At 36.2% G+C, this 20,946-nt stretch overlaps 1 protein-coding gene and 1 pseudogene across 1 annotated transcript in view; both read right to left on the bottom strand.

Moving 5' to 3' along the window:
• Positions 1–20,946, bottom strand: part of LOC113682717 (uncharacterized) — a 145,868-nt gene that overhangs the window by 15,093 nt on the left and 109,829 nt on the right. The window lies entirely within an intron of this gene.
• Positions 11,181–12,437, bottom strand: LOC149048495 (ATP-dependent DNA helicase PIF1-like; annotated as a pseudogene).

Here is a 20,946-nt window from a genome sequence, read left to right as displayed (position 1 = left end):
GCTCTCACTCTTTACTGTTTGTCAGATAAAGGGGTCCATTGCTGTCCGAACAGTTTGAGCTAAAATTGCCGAATACTTAGGCCCAAGTCTACGTAAGTGTAAGTCTACTTACTGGCCTGACCAGTGAGCAAGGAGTGGGGAAATTAGTTAGCCAATTCTTTTTGGAGGAAAATACACGAGCAACTCCAAGCAAAAGTTTAATTTCGTCATCTGTACAACTTAAATTTGCACCTTAATCTGCTTTTGCCTTTCTTTTGGCAGCATTTTGTTGCCGACGATCGAGCCAAGAAACGGCTTTGTAGCAACTCACCCAAGAATGTTTGTGGATTTATTGATACGTGTAAACCGCGGTTAGGAATCCGGATACACTTTGGTCTAAAGTTCTACGAATCCAATAACCCTAGAAATGATAAATTCGGTTACATTTATGAATCCGGAAAAATCTTCTCTGGTGTGAACCTAGTCTTAATTTAAAGCTTCTTGGTGAGTAGTGACACAACTACTCCAAGCCTCTTTCGCTCGTCTCCATTGATCGGCCAAGAGCTTTGAACAAGCCATCATAGTTTCTTCGACTTGCCTTACTATGTAGATGCTCACTGTATCCCAGTCATAAAAATACGAAAGCGTGGTCGCTTGGGTTACCATTCCTCTGTGTGTACTCTGCTAAACTGAAACATGTCATAATTAACGGAGCAGATCAGACGAGTACGCATCAGAGTGCAAGGAGAACATTCTCTCCTTGATCTGCGTGACTGAAATATCAGTAAATCCCATTATCACCCAACAGTGATTGGTTGAGTAACTGAATATCGTATAGAAATTTAGATGAGGCTGCTGTCAGCTTTTGATCAAAATTTGCAAGCCAACTTTTGCCCCATTAAAAGTGCCTGAGCTAACGTTTAAGCAGAATCAATAACTCGATGTTTCCTAATTCGCCAGATTTTATGAAAATGGAAATACGCTATTGTACAGGTCTTATTGATGCGTTGATTAGATTACAGTCAAACCAAGTTCCGAGATTTCTTGACCATCCTACAACTTGAAATGACACACGAAAAAGCTAATCCGAAAAAGTGCATCATAGATTTACAATATGGATAATGAAGATACAGGAGAGAAGATGAGTGTTGTAAACGTCACATGTCATCTTCATTACAAGGATATCTTCAGGTGAATAAGACAGCAAATAGAGTCAAAAAGTAATTGAGGGAGAGTTAACAAAGGATCAGAATAGTTGTAAGTCTCTAGTTGCCTTTCAGGCTGTGTTTGGCAAAGGCACGTTCCTCATCAGGGAACATAAGGCTTCACTTAAGACTGGCTTGAAGACACTTAGAGACTTGCAACCATTCTGATCCTTTCTCAATCTCTTTTCATAATTTTTACAATTTGCTGGGTTTGTTAGTTTCCGGATAGTGTCCTTGTAATAATATTGCGTTACAATACTTAGCTCTTTTTCTGAAATTTTGTTTTCAATATCTTAGATAGGGGATGCATTTTTTCGGATTACTGTTTCTGAAGGAGTTTGAACCCTCGTTGAATTGGCTAACCTAGTTTAACTTTGCACTGGAGCTGTCTTGCCTCAGATATTCTTCGACAGTTTTAAGAACAAATCAGAATATTAGGTTTTGTGTTGAGAAATCTATGGAGTGTGGTGTTTTCAGTTGTTATTTGTGTTGCTTAATTTTGGCCAGATGTCTAAGATATGATGATATTGGTAGTCAGGAATGGATTATGAGAGACTGGGATTGCTAAGTAGCTTACCTCTATCCCTTTCCTAATGTGTTACGATTGAACTTTAAATATGCAAATTCTACTACAAAATAAAGGAAATAATTAAAGCGATATCAGCTGTGTCCAAAATGCGTCTATGTAATATGTGAGAAAAATTACGATGCATTTCTCTTCAGCCTGTATTTAGTCGGAGAGGTTTTCAGAAATGACGGTTGCATTTTCTAGATATGGTGGTATTTTCTACCCCTTTATCTGTGACTCAGAGCTTGATGAATATTGTCAAACTACTCTCGTGAGCTATTACTGTTTTCTTTTCCTTTAATCAGTATAGGTAATCACATGATTTCGAGTGCAATTTGGAATAAATAAGCACGAGTAAATTTTTTCAAAGACTAACAAAATTGCACGAGCCCGTAGGGCGAGTGCAATTTGTGGTCTTTGAAAAAATTAACAAGTGCTTGTTTATTCCAAATTGCACGAGAAAAATCATGTGATCACCTGTTAATAATATACATGGAAAAATACGATATGATCTATCATAATGAAACACAAGCAAAGCGCGCGCATCAAGTGCAAAAAATAATTTATTCAAACCGTGCGTTCGGTCAAAACAACTGCGTATGATCAAAACAATAATATGCAATGATATCTTCGCATCTTTAGGGTGCAAAAAAGTTCAAAGTCCGGCTAAACAGTTTAAGGAATTGTTCAGTCTGTGTCCGAATCACTTTTGATGAAATGGAATCGTCGTTTCCGAGGTTTAACCATGTTTGTTTTTAATTTCGGCCTTGGATCGCTCGAGCAAAGTGTTAAGCAGAGTCGGCTCGTAATTTTCGATTTCCTCGGCAATTCCCTTCTCTAAACACCACTTTTTCCAAACCGACAATCAAAAAGCAGTGCCTTTTACAGTGTTTTCATTGTTTAAGCTGTTTTTCAGCTGCGGTGGCGAAAGAAAACCTACTTAAAACGCCAGCTATTGTTTCGCTCGCAAATTTTCAAATTTTGTTGCAACATCCAAGGCTCGTATTTGATTGGCTCTCTGCGAGTTTCTTTGATTATTGACCAATCAGAATGTATGGTTTGTTTCTTTCTTTGCTCTGAATTAACCCTCTTCTGCACTGAATTAACTCTCTTCTGCACTGAATTACCTGAAAACTGCATTTATCTTAACCAATCAGAACTGAGTAATTTTTTCCATGTATATTATTAACGGAGAAACAACAACAGCAACAGAGACAATCAAAGTCGGAACTTGAGAGTCAGTTTGTGACTGAAGTTTTTACGAGTTATTGTATCTTCTTGACTTAGATTAAGCTGCATTAAATGATGAGCTATTTCCCATTGTTAATTGTCTTTTGTATATATATCTATGGAACGGAACGGAAAGAATGGAAACAACATTAAGAACTAAAGAGTGCTAGTCTGCTGACACTACCCTATTTGTGATTTTGTTTGATCTGCATTGCATCAAGGGCCATTTCCATTGTTACTTTATATCAACGAAGGAACAACAACAGTAAGATGAAAATGACTGGTCCACCGATTGCTCTCACTGTGATATATGAGATTTTATTGGTGTTTCAGTACATAATGGCTATGCTATCAAGAAAGAGTAGTTTCTCAACAATATCATTTGAGTCAATTACATCTGCATTGTAGGGAATACTTGTAGGGAATTTTTGAAGAGGGTCATCTCGTATTGTCAATTATAACTTGTTGTCTTCATGATTGACAACAAATGAGATACTCAATTTTGTTGCACAGGCGGAGGCGCGCAATTTGTGGTGACAGTAGTCAGAGTTTACTATTTTCTGTGTAACTTGGATGATCCGTTTCGAACAATGACGACAGATCTTGAACTTTTCAACTCACTCAATGCTTTCGATGTTTGGCCCTTTCAAAGTCGTCACTCTTTGTGGGCTAACATTTTCCTGTAGTTTTACATTCTCTAATACTAGATCTAGAGTTTGGGAAATCACAGAGTTGACTGTGGTGGTCAGTTTCCTTATTCTATTCCAGTGTCGTACACTCAGGTGCGTAAATGTGTAGACATTGTTTTCTTGGAGTTGTGAAATAATGTCATTCCAAACGTCGAGTACAATTTGACCTGTAGCATCAGCGATAGTAGCATTTAAGACATGGTGCTTGGCTTGGCCTAGAAATTTTGTTTCACTGAGTTTGAGGACTTTACATATGACTGTTATGTTATCTTCTGGACCTTCGTGGAGTTTATCTAACGTCCTTAGTTTCTGCTGGCTGAGTTCTTGTGCGGATTGAAATGAGCACTCAAAGCTGTTTGAAGGTGTGATTTGGTTTAGTCAGATCTGACGTCTTGGTATTGCGAGTGATCTTCACAGGTATTCTAGATGCTTCTCTCTCTGTCTTAATCGCACGCGTTGATGTTGAATAACATAAAGCTTCTGGCATCAATTTCTCTCCCTTTTGTTGCGTTGGACTGGTGAGACGTTGCGAACGTCACCAGACATATTACAACTGTTGGCACCAGCAGCCCCACCGGAACTAGTAGGAGGAAAACCACCACCAGTAGCTTTTGCAGTAGTATTACTAGGAACAGAACCAGTTCCAACAGCATTGCCACAGGGACTCATGAGGGAAACCACTTCCAGCAGCATTTGCGGTAGGACTACTAGGAACAGAACTACTTGCAGCAGCAATACTTTCTGTGACCCTTAATTTGGTCATGATAAAATGTATGAAAGGGACCCTGCCTCACTGAATATAAGATATTCTACTTACCAAGTTTAATGCGAGCACCAACAAAAACTTAGCATGGCAAAGCATTACTACTTTCCAACGGTTCATCGCTCGTGCGTCAAGTTATTTCTTTTCTCAACTGTTTTGCTTAATATAACATTTCTAAAGATGGGTTTTATTCTGGTTCAATGGGAAAACGAGAACAGCGCGAGTGTTGTTAATGAAAAGAAAGTCGTTGGCGCCGTGGAGATGAAAGAAGGGACAACAGTTGACACACTAACTGGTATAAACAAGGTGGCCATTTGGTGAGTAAAATTGCGATATTCGTTACGTGATCAAAATCTTATCAAAGAATAGATATAACGGCTTGAATTAAGCTTACATAACGCTCGGCGCAACTGAAACTAAAATAATTCTGAGAATCGAATCGGTCACTCGCATGTCGCAGTTTCTTAGGCGTATGCTTTACAAGGAAATAAATCTATCAGTAAGGTTTCAAGATTACTTTAGTCACGTTTGGGAACATTCAAGATTCATAATACAAACTTTGATTAAACAAACCTTATTACATAAAGAAGCCCTTCTTAGTAAAAACAAAATAATGTACTCAGCCCTTTTTTTAAGTAAAATCTATGGGAGAGTTGTACCAACTCCAATATAAAAGTCATTCAATATAAAAGAGATTTCAAAATCCCAGTGCACTTTGTTAAATTGAGATTCAAATTAATGCCCTTTTCCTTATGGCTACTAGGGCCTTGTATTTAATATATATATATTTTTTTCAAACAAGCTTCTTGTAGACAACCTCATTCAAGGCCAACAGGGAAAGCTGTAAGCCCAGGAAAAAAAGACAAACAACAGCTAAGTCTGCAGTTTAGGATAACTTCATTCTAATTTACTGTTACAGTTACAACAAGATTTTAATTTAAAAATCAATTTTATGCAACTGTAATTAACCCTTTCACTCCCAAGATTGCTAGGTCAAAATTTTTGAATTTCAATGTGCAGAATCAACAAAAACGAAGAGTATAAAACATGAAAGTGCTGCTTGACAGCTTACATTTAAATGTTCACACACAGAGTTTTATCCAAATAAGTTACAACCGCATAAAATCAAGTCAAAGCCTGTCTCTGAGAGCAAAAGGGTTAAATACCATTTGTATCATCATCCAAAATTAAATGATTTATTTTAAGACTATTTTTAGACGGATAGTATTTATTACAATAAATATAATTCAAGATATTGTATTTTATGGAAAAGAATCAACAGATTTTATTCACAATTTGTGTCAAACCAATAATGATTGACTAGGTCTATTTTATATGAATAGCTGTAGTTAAGGATTAATTTGTATGAAGTTTTCAAGAAAAGAAAAATAAATTAAATTCCCTCCTAATATTACTACATGATGATGTTCATGTACAATCAAAATATTTTACACGTAAACCTTAATTAAGCTTGTAAATAAATTTCATTGAATACTTGAATTTTAGCTGGGATTTTTCAATTTTTAGTACCTATTTTACGTTAGTAGCCTGACATTTTTTGTTCAAAATTCCCAGTAATTCTTAAACATTCCTAGAAATTCCGGATCATGTGTACTATAGGTGGCCTCGGTCGACATATCGGCCGATACATCTATAGGTCGACTATCGGTCGACAGTCGACCGTCGACCGACTATCGGTCGATAGTCGACCGATAGATCGGCCAACAGTGGACCGATAAATGTGCACATATCGGCTGATGCATCGGCCGACAGTCGGCCGATATATCGGTCGACTATCGGTCAACTATCGGTCGACTATCGACCATCGACCGATAATCGGTCGACTATCGACCGATAGTCGGTCGATTGTCGACCGATAGTCGGTCGATTGTCGACCGATATATCGGTCGATTGTCGGCCTATATGTCGACCGAGGCCACCTATAGTACACATGATCCGAAATTTAGATTTACAGCTTTTCATGAAAAAGTCATTAGTGCTCTGAGTTAGAATTCCAAGTCCTGTGGGCTAGAAACTTGGAATTTCTGGGAATTTCTAGGTTTTTAGAACCAGTTGTTATGGTTGGGAATTTCTAGGAATTCTCAGTCCGAATTTACCGTGAAAATTCACACCTCTTATTCCTAGGAATTCCTGGGATAATCCTAGAAATTCCAAAATCCATTTTGCAAGGATTAAACCCCAGCATTGATGCTCCACAGAGGCCATGACCCAATGAGACACAGACTCTTAATAGGGAACCATAATATGAGCTTTTACACCCCACCTAGATTAGCACAATATTGTTTGTCAAGAGTATACTGCTTTAATTGTGTATGATGTACATTGTAAATTGGTTACAAATATAACAATTGTCACAGTTGTTATATTTGGTTTTTTTTTTGCATAGGTTGTAATGTGCATTTGAAGAAAACAAAATTTCATATGAAAATAAGTGATACTTTTATGGCTTGGTGATCAGAACAGTATAAACTGACAACACAATTATCAGAAACAGTCCACATCTGTGGGTTGATATAAATATGATTTGGTAAACTGCCATTATAGAAATGTAGGAGTTTAATATATAATTTGTGTATATCTATATCTATCTATCATTTCTTGCCAACTCTTAACTTTGTTACTATTCACAAGGTAGTTTATGTTAAATCACCAAGAATATAATATCAGTAGAATTTTGATCAAGGAATTGTCTGAAAGGTTTTCAACCCATTACCCTTGCGAAATGGCTTTTGGAATTCCTAGTGTAAATTTTCACAGTAAATTCCGAGTGGGAATTCCTAGGAATTCCCAACCATAACAACTCTGGTTCTAAAAACCTAGAAATTCCTAGAAATTCCCAGAAATTCCCGAAAATTCCAAGTTTATAGCCAACAGGACTTGGAATTCCTAGGAATTCCAACTAAGAGAACCAATGACTTTCCCTGAAAAGCTGTAAATCTAAAAAATTCCTAGGAATTTCTAGGAATTTTCGGGAATTTTTAGGAATGTTTAAGAATTACTGGGAAATTTAAGCAAAAATTTGAGGCTAATGATATAAAATAAATACTTTAAATTAAAAAAAAACCAAGCTAAAATTCAAGTATTCAATGAAATTTATTTAGAAGCTTAATTAAGGCTTACATGTAAAATATTTCTGATTAATTATTAACATCAACTTGTGGTAATATTAAGATGGAATTTGATTTATTTTTCTTTTCTTGAAAACTTCATATGGATTAATCCTCAATTGCAGCTATTCATATAAAATAGTCCTAATCAATCATTAAATTTGGTTTGACAAATCTGTTGATTCTTTTCCATAAAATACAATATCTTAAATTATATTTGAAAACCAAGCACTCTTGGGAGTGAAGGGGTTAATTACAGATAAATAAAATTGATTTTTCAATTAAAGAGATGGTGTAAATGTAACAATAAATTAGAGTGAAGTTATCCTAAACTGCAAACTTAGCTGCTGTTTGTATTTTTTTCCCTGGGCTCACAATGAGTTGGCCTTGAATGAGGTTGTCTACAAGAAGCTTGACCATTTTGTATCTTGATTCCACGACATCTGAATTCGAAAAAAAAAAAAAAATTTAAATATATATATTTAAAGCTCAGACCAGGCCTTTAAGATGGCTATAAGGAAAAGGGCATTCATTGGATTCTCAAATTGAGAAATCTCTGTTATATTGAGTGACTTTTATATTTGAGTTAGTACATCTCTCTCATAGATTTTACTAAAAAAGGGCTGAATACATTATTTTGTTTTTACCAAGGAGGGCTTCTTTATGTAATAAGGTTTGTTTAATAACAGTTCCTATTATGAATCTTGAATGTTCCCAAACGTGACTAAAGGAATCTTGAAACCTTACTGATAGGTTTATTTCATCGTAAAGCATAAGCTTAAGAAACTGCGGCATGCAAGTGACCGATTCGATTCTCAGAATTATTCTAGTTTCAGTTGCGCCGAGCGTTATGTAAGCCTAATTCAACCCGCTACATCAATTCTTTTATAAGATTTTGATCACGTAACGAATATCGCAATTTTTACTCACCACGAACTTTCAAAATCGTAGCTTTACAGATGGCCACTCGACCCTTTTTTGTACCGGTCAATATGTCAACTGTTGTCCCTTCTTTTTAACTCTACGGCGCCAACGACTTTCTTTTCTTTTACAACACTCACGCTGTTCTCGTTTTCCCATTAAACCACAATAAAAGCTGTCTTTATAAATGTTATATTAAGCAAAACAGTTGAGAAAAGCGATCAACCGATGAAAAGTACATTCAAAGATGCGCGCCAAATGGAGTCTTCTTTGTTTCCGATCACGGGCATGATCACGTGGATCTTTTAGGACTTGTCATTGGCTAGCAAAGTGAATCCGCTGTCTTGCCGATTGCAGTGTTAAGAGAAGCGCACAGCTTTATTCTGACTTCTCCGACCGGTTCTCTGCTTAAAGACGATGGATATCTTGGTGATATAAATAATGATGTGAGCTCACTCTATGTAGAAATCATCGACAAGAATCGATCGTATTACAAATGCACGATTTGTGGCCGAAAGTTGTCGAGGAAACAAAGACTCGAAACTCACTTGAGTTGTGTTCGTGGCAAAGGTGAGAAATAACACAAGCCGATGCGACTACAAATCGTCTTTTACCCTCACATTTTTAAAAGAAGGATACCACATTAGGAAGTATAAGAGATACATAGATGATCCCAGTGTACCGGTACCTAAATCTACAAAGCTTGACCGTAGCAAGCGTTCATCAACACGTTCCAACACCGCCATCTCGATTCCTCAGTCAGTCGTTTCCACTGAACTTAAAGCAGTGGCGACAACAGAGTAAAGTGCATCTTACAAAGGCGAAACATTTGTGCAAGAGACAGAAGTAACTATATGCGATTACAGAGGTGCGTTGGAACTCTGGTCCACAAATAGTTATGCACTGTCCGAAGTATAAAACAATTTTGTTGATAGCTAACAGACAGAGAAGAACAACAAGTAAACTTTAGAGCTGTTATTATTGAAGTGTGACTTGCACTTTTCATTTTTATTTAAAGAAGGACTTGTATTTTACACCAAAATAAAAAGATATAATATTTTTTGGGAGATCCAGTGATTGGGACATTTAAGAAATTAAGTTATGAAAGGAAACTTGGTTGATACTTCTCACTACTAACAAGTCTTGTTAACAAATATTTTCAGATCAGTTTCAAATAAAGTAAATTGAAGATGTCATTTAAAAGGTGTTTTTTCTCAAAGGGAACATTGACTACCTCTGCCTTGTCTGCATGCCAAATGTTTGCAAAGTGTGTGGATGATCCACAAGTATTGGAACTCTTACAAAAATGTTTTGTAAGAATAAAAACAGCAAAACAAAGTACAGCAATTAGTCACGAAAACAGAGCAAAAAACTGAAAAAAAAACAGCAACAACAATCATGAAAAAAGAAAGATTAATTAGGTGTTGAATTTGTCTGTCTAAGGCATAAAATTTCTTCTAAAAATAATGTCAACAAAAAGTCTCTGACAGTGTTTGAGGCAACTGAGCTTGACTGTTCCAAGGTTTTCTAACAAAGGCAACCAGTAATGTAGGTTAGGGAAGTAACTTATGTTCATAACTAACAAAGTTCTTTAAGTGTAGATAACAATGTAATTGTTAATTATTGTGGAAGTTGTGTACCAAGGAACAGCTAATGAATGTTTGATGATTTTGGCACATCAGTGAAAATGAGACATTAATTTGCATCACAATAAAAATATTTTTTATATCATGGAATATTTTTTGATCATGGAATCCAAGAGTCCTTTGAGGTTAGAAAGCAATTCTGTGATATGAGTACATTGGATTAATTGGCAATTTCCATTTAACATAACTGACTGCTGGTTCATGAGAAAATCCATATTAATGTAAAGATTTACTAAAACTTAGTTTGAATAATAAATTTCATGATCTTTAAGTTATAAACATATACATGTATGTTTATCTCTTGGTAAGTTTTGTATAGCATACCTTTTATTGAGCCAAAGTTTTAAGCCTCTGAAATTACTCCTTTTCTTAAAACCTTCACATTCAAGGTATTGAGAATTTCTTAGAATTTATGTGGACCTCAGGGTATTTAAATTGCCTCAAATTCAATTCCCAGAAATTCCCAAGAGTTCCACACTTCTTAAATTATAGGTAGTTTGTATAGCTGAGAATTCCTACGAATTCCAAGTCCTCACAAAACTGGAGTCTTCCTTTCCCAGAAATTCCCAGTAATTCCATGCTTTTTAAATCAGAGTTAATTTGCATAGTTGGGAATTTTTGAGAATTCCTAGGAATTCCCAGAAAACTGGGAATTCAGTTCGCAAGGGTAGCAAATGCCTGTGCTTTGCTTTTGATATACTAAAAGAGGCATTTTTCCCTTAAATGTGCTAGTGCTAAAGATAACAAATTTAAGTGCATTCAGGGTAGAAAAGTATTCCTTATTTTCTATGCAAATTGTGTTTCTAAAACATAATGCTGAACTTGAGTACTTGATTATACTGTTTTGTCTATATTGCTCAAAAGGTAGAAGTTTACTAATCCAATGTCATCATCTAAGTCAGTTGGTTTAAGTTGGGTTTCTGTATGTTTTTAAGAGTACATCTGAATAAAAAATTCATGTCTTTAGATCAATACTGTGTTTTCACAGAGATCTAATATTCAGGAGGGTGATAACTACTGGTGGATTATTTTCAAAAGTGCTTTCTGTGTGCTAGAATGACCCAGTGATGTCAAGAGATGTCTCTCTTTGCCTCTGGTATTCTTTATGTACTCAAGGATCTGCTCTGATATGTTCACTTTTGATATGTGCAGCCTTGATAAGGAGGTTGCTTGACTCAGTGCAATTATGCTTGTCCATAATTAAATGATCTTTGTTTGAACAAGTTGAAACTTAATAGAATTCTCTAATGTTAATCCCTGAACTTTGTGGACAGTGCATGCCCATGCTAAAGTCAAGGGAAATGTAAATCTTTGTATTTCAGGAGATGAAGGACTTTACCTGGCCTGATTTTTATTTTAGCCAACACTGGTACAATAAGTACTACATTGTAAATTGTGGCATATGAGTCTGCTGGTTTCTTAATGGTTATTCTGCCAACCCTTTCATCATCAAATGTAAGATAAAGTCTAACTGGCTTGTTTGTACTTTGGTCAACATAAATTCTAATAGTGGTTCCCATTTGACCATTGATAAGTCTGTCTGTGATGTCAATATTTGTGGTAAGCATCTTCCACCTTCCTTGATAAGTATTTCATGACCCAGGCCACCTGTTTAAGACCTTCCTTTTATAAGGAATTTGTCAATGTCTTGCTTTGTGACTTCAACTGGATATTTATCAACAGATCTTGACACAAACAATGGTTTTGGAAGTTCTTTCAAGATTTTCAGGTTGTGTTAATTAACAGGATTATTGTCAGCTCATATATAGAGTGCATTTGTTAAATAGTCATCTTGTGATAAGCAAACTGACTTATCTTGAATGCATTTAACATCCTCTTCAGTTTGTGAAGCAGTTCTACATCTGTTCAAAAGCTCTGTGAACTTATGGTCATCCCGCTCTCTTATTATTTCAGTTAGCTCAATCATTTAAAAAAAAAAAAAGCCATGGGTGGCAAAAATTGAAAGCATCATTTTTGTAATCTGCAAAAATAAGTTTTTGGCACATTGGAGGAAGCTGATATAGAGATCATTAACAGAAATAATACTTATTCCAGCAAAAAGTGTGGAGATAAGGCTGACAAAAATTTCTTTCAATCTTCAGTGTATGTTAGTAGCATTAATTGTGTTTGAAACCATAGAAATCTCGTCAATTATAACAAGTTTAAGTTCTGCCAGTTATAAGCGCAGCTGTGTTCTCTTTTAGTCAGACAACGCCAGTAGATTATGTCCAACATCTTTAGGGATTGCTAGGCCAGTATTGATGGTTGTGGCATCAATATTCACAGCTGCAACCCCAGTTGGTGCCATCATTAGAACTGTTGGGATTTCTAGGTTTGATGGGCCATGCCCAAAGGTTTTTACTACAATATGATAAATCACTCCTATTACATGACTTTTGCCTGTGCCACCACCTCCTCTGAGAAACAGATTTAAGGCTCAATTTCATTTGATTGGTTTCTATTCTTTTGTATGACTTGAGTTCTACACCATGTCAAGACAATGTAAATGCATGGCGCTGCTATCTATTGAGAGATCTTATAGATGCATGAAGCAAATCATCTAATACATCTATGTGGTACAAATGAGTTACAATTCCACAAGGTGCTTGATTAGACTGCACAGATTGTGTTTGTGCAAGATGTTCAGGATCTTGCTCATGGAGTGATTCATCAAATGGCACATCACTTTCCAGGTCACTTTGTATGTTTACATTTCCTTGATCAATAAGAGAATCATATGAGTGTAGATTACTAAGTTCATTACTTCCAAGTAGTTCAGGGGCTTCTGACACTGCATCAGCATTTTGTTCAAACTTTTCTCTATTAATATTAACAATGCATTTGAACATTGCTCTCGAAAAACTGAACAGTGCCAGTGAGGTCTGCAACTTCATCTCCCTAAGGAAGATACAGCATGAGTAAATAATGAAGGAACTATTCAGGTTCTTTTCTTTTGTTGGGTGTATGGAATCTTACTACAGCTCTAATTTTTCTGCATTTCATGACGTCTTTGGTAACCAATAATTTGATCTTATCTGGCAGTGTTTCTGTGGTATAGGTATTGCTATGCTATAATTCAGCAATTTCATCAGTAAGAATATCGGGTTCTGCATCATTTGTTTCATCACTTGGAATTTTGTAATCCTTGTAATATAAAGCAGCAAACTTAGCTGGGCAAAGTATATCAACAGACACAATCGACTTTGGTCTATTACATGCAGTAACTGTAACACTCAATAATGTTAGATTCAAAGATATCTGTAAGTTGTCATTCTCTAATTCTTCAAGGTCATCCTGACTCTTTGCTATATGAAGTCTATTTTATTGGAAGTCTGTGTTAACAAAAAGTGTTTTAGGAAATACTTTTCTCAACCAAAATTCTGGACTGTCTTGAACATTTAAATTATGACTTCTAGCTTCTTTTGCAGCATTTGTGATAGCATGAGAACATTCTGTTTCATCCTTTGAGAAATATGAACAAATGTAAGTTGTACATTTTGAGTGATTAAATACTGGCTGAAGGTCTACATTTGCAGCAAAGTTGCTTTGATCCCTTCAATAAAGTAGTTGTTGATAAAACAGCTGTCTGGTGGGTGCTTGAGATGCAACTCATGACCATAATCACTAGAAATAGCCAATTCCCAGTAACAATTTTGTTTAGAAACACAGGAACTTATCACCACTTCTTTAGCAGTTAAATTTGATTTGTAGTCAGGTTTCACTGGGTCACAAATTTCATAGCTCTTCTTTTGAGAGTGGAGGTTTTCTCCTCCTTACTTAAATCATCTGAGAGAGGTTCTCCTACCATAGTCCTGTCTGTAAAGAACTGACCAAAATTGAACTGGCAAGGTGTATATTTGTACTTTCTACATGTTTTTGAATGAGCATGCTTTTGGTAGGTAGCAACTAACTCATGCAGTTAAGGATCAGTTTCCTTTTTTGGAAGTTATGCCTGGACATGTCTTGTCTATAAATTCTGTGTAGGCCTAAATGCTGTATGAGTAAGTTTTGGGAAATCAGAAGTTCAGATAAGGGCTTGCTGGTGAGGTGGTCCTCTCATTTGAAATTCTATTCTGAGGGCACAATAAATTATCTTTATTTACCAATAGGATTTGCATTAGTCATTAAAATGTTTCAACCCGATACTGAAAAAGCTTTGCAACAACAGGATTTAAATTTAGCATTGAGCATCTCTCATAATAAGACAAAGGTTCTACTTGTTCATCAGTCATGTTTACCCCTTGAGTTTGTGCGATAATTTGAAATAGTTCTGGCCATATAAGATCAGCACAGGATAAAGTCATAAACCAAGTTGGAATGCCAAGTTGCTTAACCATAGCTACTACATCATACATAAAATTTTGCCAGTATGGTGGAGAGCCTGGAATCTGCCACAGGAATAAATACGCTTGGTTTTTGGAAATAAGATATGTTTACCTTTGTTTGTCTGTTCTAATTGAAGAGGCAGTCATTTGCTGCCCATTACCATTTTTTCATGGCAATACTGATGTTATCAGAGACCTCCTTTTGTTCAATTATAAACTGTGCAAAGAACAGGTACTCAAGGTTTGTTGCAAATCTCCCACTGTAATGTAAAAGTCCAGCATTGGAGTACTTTAGCAGGGTCAATTTTATATCTCTTTGGGCTATAAAACCAAACCTTCCCATTGGAAATAAGATTGGAAAGGCTAGTTCAAGTTCACACTGTTTATCAGACATTAATGACACAGGGTGCTTGTTTTCTCTAGGTGCTATGCTGTAAATTTCATTTCCTATGGACAAAAGGTTTTCATTTCTTTCTTCAATCACAGGATAATCTGGAATTAAGTACTGTAAACATGTCTCACTGATTGGTAACCTATGCTCATTTAATGGGTCCTCCATTTTCTCACCAACTTTGTCGTCCAAAACATGACTACAGGATTCAGTGGCTATAACATGACTGTCACTTACATGCAAAACTGAATTGTCTTCATGTGGCTGTAATAGAGTCATGCTTCTGTCAACATTTCCTAAGTCAATAGTTATGTTCTAATACGATGGATTGTTATCCTTAAGCCAGTTTAATGCATTTAATTACAACCATGGACATATAGCTTGAAAGTAGACATGATCTCTAAATTCCAACATTCCTTTTCAACTTCAACACAATTATTCCAGAGATCAAGGATGGATAGGGTTAAACTCTGCAAGTATGTTCACATTCAACAGGAACATTGCCAATTGCACCTTAAATCTTTCTTTGCTGACCCTTAGACATAACCACAATCTTTTCAAAAATTATTCTCTGTGCTACTGGAATTTGTTCAAGTTTCTCAAATGCAGAGAGTTCTTGAGGGAACAAAAGAGATCAATAACAGAATCTACCTCTGAAAATACTTTGGGTACATGTGTTGGTTTGCTATCATTTAATACCAAAACAACATAACTCAATGCCCCCCTTGCACACCACTGAAAAACACAACTGATGCAGTAGCCTGAAATACAAATAAAAAAGCCTGTGCTGCTTTCCTTATTATCTAAAATGGCACTCTTAAGTTATTGTTTACCAAGAACCTTATTAAAAGACAAGTATCCCTGACATCTAGCACCATCAAGAACTTTTACATGGCCAGTGCTTGTGTCTAATTTTTTTGGCAAATCGGAAATAAAAATATATTTTCCTGGCATGAATAATATTTCTGATGAAATGCTCTTCCATTCTCAATGATACTATCCACTGTTTGAGACCACCAATAGTTACAAGGCTTTAAAGTGGAAAAGGAAATAGTGTAAAAAATACACTACAACAATCTTTGCAAAGAACAAAGAGAAATTTAATTTAAGTGTTTGGTAGCTCTAAAATCAAGGTTTTGAACATGTAATGTATTAATGACATTTCCATTGTTACTTTGCATTTTGAACAATAATGTTGACACCTTTCATTTCATAAGTATTGAATGTTTGCACTTAAATATTCTGAAAATATTATACCAAATTCATTAATGAATCTATTTTAATTAAGGTAAATGTTCCATGTCCCCTACCTAGTAAATCTCTGCTATGCGATATGCGACCTGGATTTCTTTAGATGTCAGTGGAAAGCATTATTTTACAGTGATTAACTCTCTGACTGAGGCTCTTAAATACGGGTTTCTTTTTGGCTTTGCGCTTTCTTATTATTTTTCTAAGGTTTTGTTTGTAACGACTAAAAATAGAACTAGGTTTAGAATAAGGTGCGCAAACAGTTTTACTTGCATCAACATCATAAACAATCTCTACATCATTTGCAAGTAGAATCAAATCAGGAAAGTAAAAGTGACATAATAGATCTGATCTGTGTAAGCTACAGGCGATTCATCTGCGGCATGTCATAGTTGTAAACCAACCTTTTCAATACTGGCAAATGCACCGCCTCTAAATAAAACAAAAGTACGATCAAGCACTAGAATTTCCTCTTGAAGCATTCTCGAAATTTCTTGACTTCTAAATAAACAAGATGTATGCCAACGACTTGCCTGTATTGTTGTATACTATTCCCCATTTTCACTTCGTTGCACGCGCAGTTGACATTAATAGTAATTATTTTTTTTAAGAGGGCACGGTAACGAATCCTGCAATCTGATTGGTTCTTTACTCGGTCAGCATTTTCCAATCTCTGTCCGCGGGCCACGGTAACGCTTTCGTGAATCGCCGAGTACATCCCAAATTTCGTTGCCATTTTTCACAAATATATCTCGTTTTTCCGGCTGGGCAGTATTTTAAAGCAAACACGTCGGTTACTACCTCAAGCCGATAAATAACTTATGAATCCCCTCTTTTCTCTCTCTAAAATCACTTTGGTTGACAGAAAAATATTGGTTTCAGAATGAATTTGTGTAAGCAATATAGTTGGTTGAAAAGCGGCCTAAAAACCGTCTGGAATTAATTTTAATCGTTCACAAAAAGTACCTTGAAAGTTAAAACGTGAGGTATTTGGTGACAGTGAAACTGAACCATGGAACTTTCATTCATTTAATCTCTAAATTTTCTCAAACAATTTGTTAGTAGTGAAAGAGCGAGCGAAGTTTGAAATTCGGTTCTACAACAAATAGACGCATTCGGTGAGTCTTTCCGAGTGCGTTCAATTTGGACATTTTTACCGTAAATTGCACAACAGATACTGAAGGAATTTATTGAGAAAAGGCCGCATAAAATCCCCTTGTGTCTCGTTGGAATGTGCCATTCGAATTACGTTTTTGTGGAGGAAAGACCAGATTTACACACGCCACTGCAGCAAACAAACGAGCAAACTCTCACAACTTCAAAATAAAAGATTTGAATTTACTCACAATTACTTTCCTCACCGTTTACTTAATGAACAGAGGTAAATCTTGATACATGAATAAATCGTCGATGAGGGTGAATAATACTTTCCGTTGGATCACTGAATGTTTTTGAAGAGAATATTGTCGTCAAAGTCCTTGCCAAACTAGTTCCGTTGTTTTTCAAATGTTCTTGCACTTTTTTTTTCTTACGCGCTCTCTAATTGACAGGTGTCAGATTATAACAGATAACTGTAAAAATAATGTTTCAAAGTTTGTTTGGAAGCCTTTTAAATCACCTTTATCCTTACGCAAATGAAAATGTTTCGTTGAGGCATCTCTCTTTAATTTGCATCACCTCTATTTTAACTACCATTTACTCGCTCATTGTTTAGTTTATGGAAGATCTTGCCGTAATACAGCCCTAAATCATTCGGGTTCTTTCGGAAAGAATTTCGTCAAGTTTAAAAAAAAGAATATACTTAAGTTATTCTGAAGTTTATTTCTAATCATTTATTCTGATGTGAAACTCCAGCGCCTTTGAGTTATGCCGAGGACGACTCCAGAGTCTAAATTCCACGAAAAGACCGCACGATTGATTGACTTCATTTGCACGTGACGTACTCGTTGTCAAAAGAAAAAGAAGTAATTTCTTCCTGTTTACCGTCACCCGTCAAAACCTCTGAAATTTAACCGTCTACTACCAAAATCGGCGGGAAATTTTAACTGTTAATCTCCAAAGTTTTAATCTGCATTGAGACACTCATTCTCGGCTCCTTTTTCTGGATTTCGGTTTTCCATCGCATGAAAGCGACTAAAAATCGCACCCAAGATCTTTATACGGCTTAGGTAATCCCCAACTTCCTTCTATGGCAACTGTGGAGTAGTCATGTCACGAGGAGCCAATGGGATGGTCCTTCTCAAACTTAACATGCTGTGTTGGCAAGCACGGGACACTAAAAAATGTATTTCAATTGGTTCTTTCTGATAACGATATTTATAGGCACGTTCGTAATCTATGCGAGTTCGCTCATATGCTGAGTTGCTTTGTGGACAATTATAATCACTGGATTGTGTGAAAAGGAGCAAGATACGTCGTTACACAAGTGTGATACGATATCAACGGGAAAATATGATTTGTGGACCAAAGTAAGGGGAGATTTTTCATTGAAATGGTAAGTTTATTACGAGACAATGCACAACACAGTGAGACTTGGCCGCGAGCTGATAAGTTCACAATACACACATTAGCTATCATTGTGACAAGAAGCTTTTTTGGTAGCTTAAGCAAGTCACAATTTTGTAGCGGAGTGGAGATAGAAAAATCGAGAACAAAGACGGCGTATAATTCAATACTTTTCCTATTCTAGCAGCTTCTCAATGATCGAACTACTTCCTCCATCGAAATCGCAAAATTGGCCTCCATCAGTCGACCCCATACAAAGGGATTTGTACTCGATAGTTCGAGAATGTCTTAGTTTCTTTTGTTTCAACAATATATCAAAGTCTGAAGTCTTAGGTATTTTTCTCAAGAAAGAAACGAATGAGCGAACGAGAGAACGAAAAATTGAAATATCGTTCGTATCCGTGTTTGTCACACAACGAGATTTGTTCTGCTATTTAGGTAAACTTAAAATAAAAATTCATTCGTAAAAAACCCATATAATTATTTCTGCTTTTGCCAGGAATCAGTTGTCTTATTCCAACATTTTCAACAGCTAAAAGTGCTAAGGAAAGTTCTGAACAGAGAGTTTTAACAAGGATCTTGCATAACAAGGATTCCAATATCCCACTATTTCTATCATGCGAAATCGAACTCGAAAACAAACTCTGTCTTGTAATTCTGTAATAATACATGGCAGGGATTAGGATAAAATCAACCTTGGCCAAGTCATCGCATTCTCATCATAATTCAACCAGTTTGACAATAGGACTGAAAAAATTGCGCTACCTTGCCCAAGTTTATCGATATTCAAACCGAACTTGCTAAAAGCGAGATCAGTACTTGCCAAATTTCGCCTTAAGGCAAACGTCACAGAAATTTGACGTGGGGGCATTCTTACAGACGACACAATACGATGTGAAATATTCAATACATTTGTGGATAAAAAAGAGGTCGCGTCTTTGTCTGAGCAAATTTCATACGTATGCAAATTTGTTCTGCAGTTTATTCGCTGCACGCCACTCTGTAGACGACAGTTTAGTCAATGACACATATTGATAAAGAGTGATTTTTGGTGAGGTGTCATATCTGCGTTGTTGTTACCTAAAATTACAAAGAGAGGAAATTAAACCGAGCATTTTAAGCGCCAAAAACTTCAGTTTTAACCAAATCGGAAACGGTTGTAATTAATCTTTTTTGCATACGTCGTTGTGTGTGTTCATGCTGAACATTCGTACATTTACTTTTCAGAAAGGTGTCACTGACTCTAGTGAACTAATTTCCATTGCCATTCACTAACAGTTTGAAAATAGCTTGTGCATACCTGCTGGTTCCAAATATCAACGATTTACAAGTCAAAGTCTTAAAGGACTATAATTGATAAAGGACAGATCACCAAAAGCAAAACTTTCGCCCCCGAATGATGATCTTCAACAACGCTTCATATACAATCCGCAAGTCCACAGTACTAACAGTATGTACGCAGGTGATTCTAAAGCTAGAACAAACAAACGTGACGTTACGCAATACTCAAGAAAGCCTTTTTAGGGGGTTGAACTTGAACTTGAACTAGAATCTGATCGATCAAAACCGTTCCTTTATTAAATATGTTCTTCAGTGTCTTAAATCTCAAGCAGACAGACTCTGGAAATTGGTTGCTCTATAACCTTGTCCTTCACTCGAACATCGACCACGCGCACGAGCCCATCAGGGCCCAGATGCTTTTACACGATACGTCGTACTTTCCATTTTTAACTCGTGAATTGCGCGCATGCGCAAGAGCGAGTTGTAGATACGATGTGGAGAATAGCGCTCGCTCGATTGGTCGATTCCTGTAAACTTTTCTTCGATTCTAGGCTTTTGAGTGCATTTGATAGTTTTTTGCAAGCAATAAACAAACGAATTGGCGACCTTTGTCGCTAAGAATAGTGGTGGGGTGAACTGAGAAGCCAATGATAATCTTAAAAGAGTTTTTTTTTTCGTTTTAGTTTCAACAAGCGGCGCCAGCGACTGGAAGGCATGCAAGGATTCACACTGAAATAACAGAACAACCTTCGTTTTTCATAAAATTGTAATTTACAATTCTTGAACTTGAAAACAATCCGAAGATTCATTGAAAATATCCCTTACTGCGAAGCGCTCGGAGTTTACAGATGTTCAAAAGCTTTTCCTGTTGTGGCGTGAGTTGAGGACAAAATCGATCATTACGTTTCGTATCGTGTGTTTTTCCTGTGTGAAGCAACAAAAGACGCCGGCAACTGACGATTACAAGTCAACACGAAAATCAAATAACACCTAAACAAACAATTTTAGCTACCGATTTTCAGTGAATTTTTAAAGAACAATTTTCTTTTAAGTTTCAAGACAATTTG

This window comes from Pocillopora damicornis, chromosome 3, assembly GCF_964200805.1.
Source record: "Pocillopora damicornis chromosome 3, jaPocDami1.2, whole genome shotgun sequence".
Classification (NCBI taxonomy): domain Eukaryota; kingdom Metazoa; phylum Cnidaria; class Anthozoa; order Scleractinia; family Pocilloporidae; genus Pocillopora; species Pocillopora damicornis.
The sequence above is the reverse complement of the archived record's forward strand: the minus strand, read 5'-3'. Positions and strand labels throughout refer to the sequence as shown.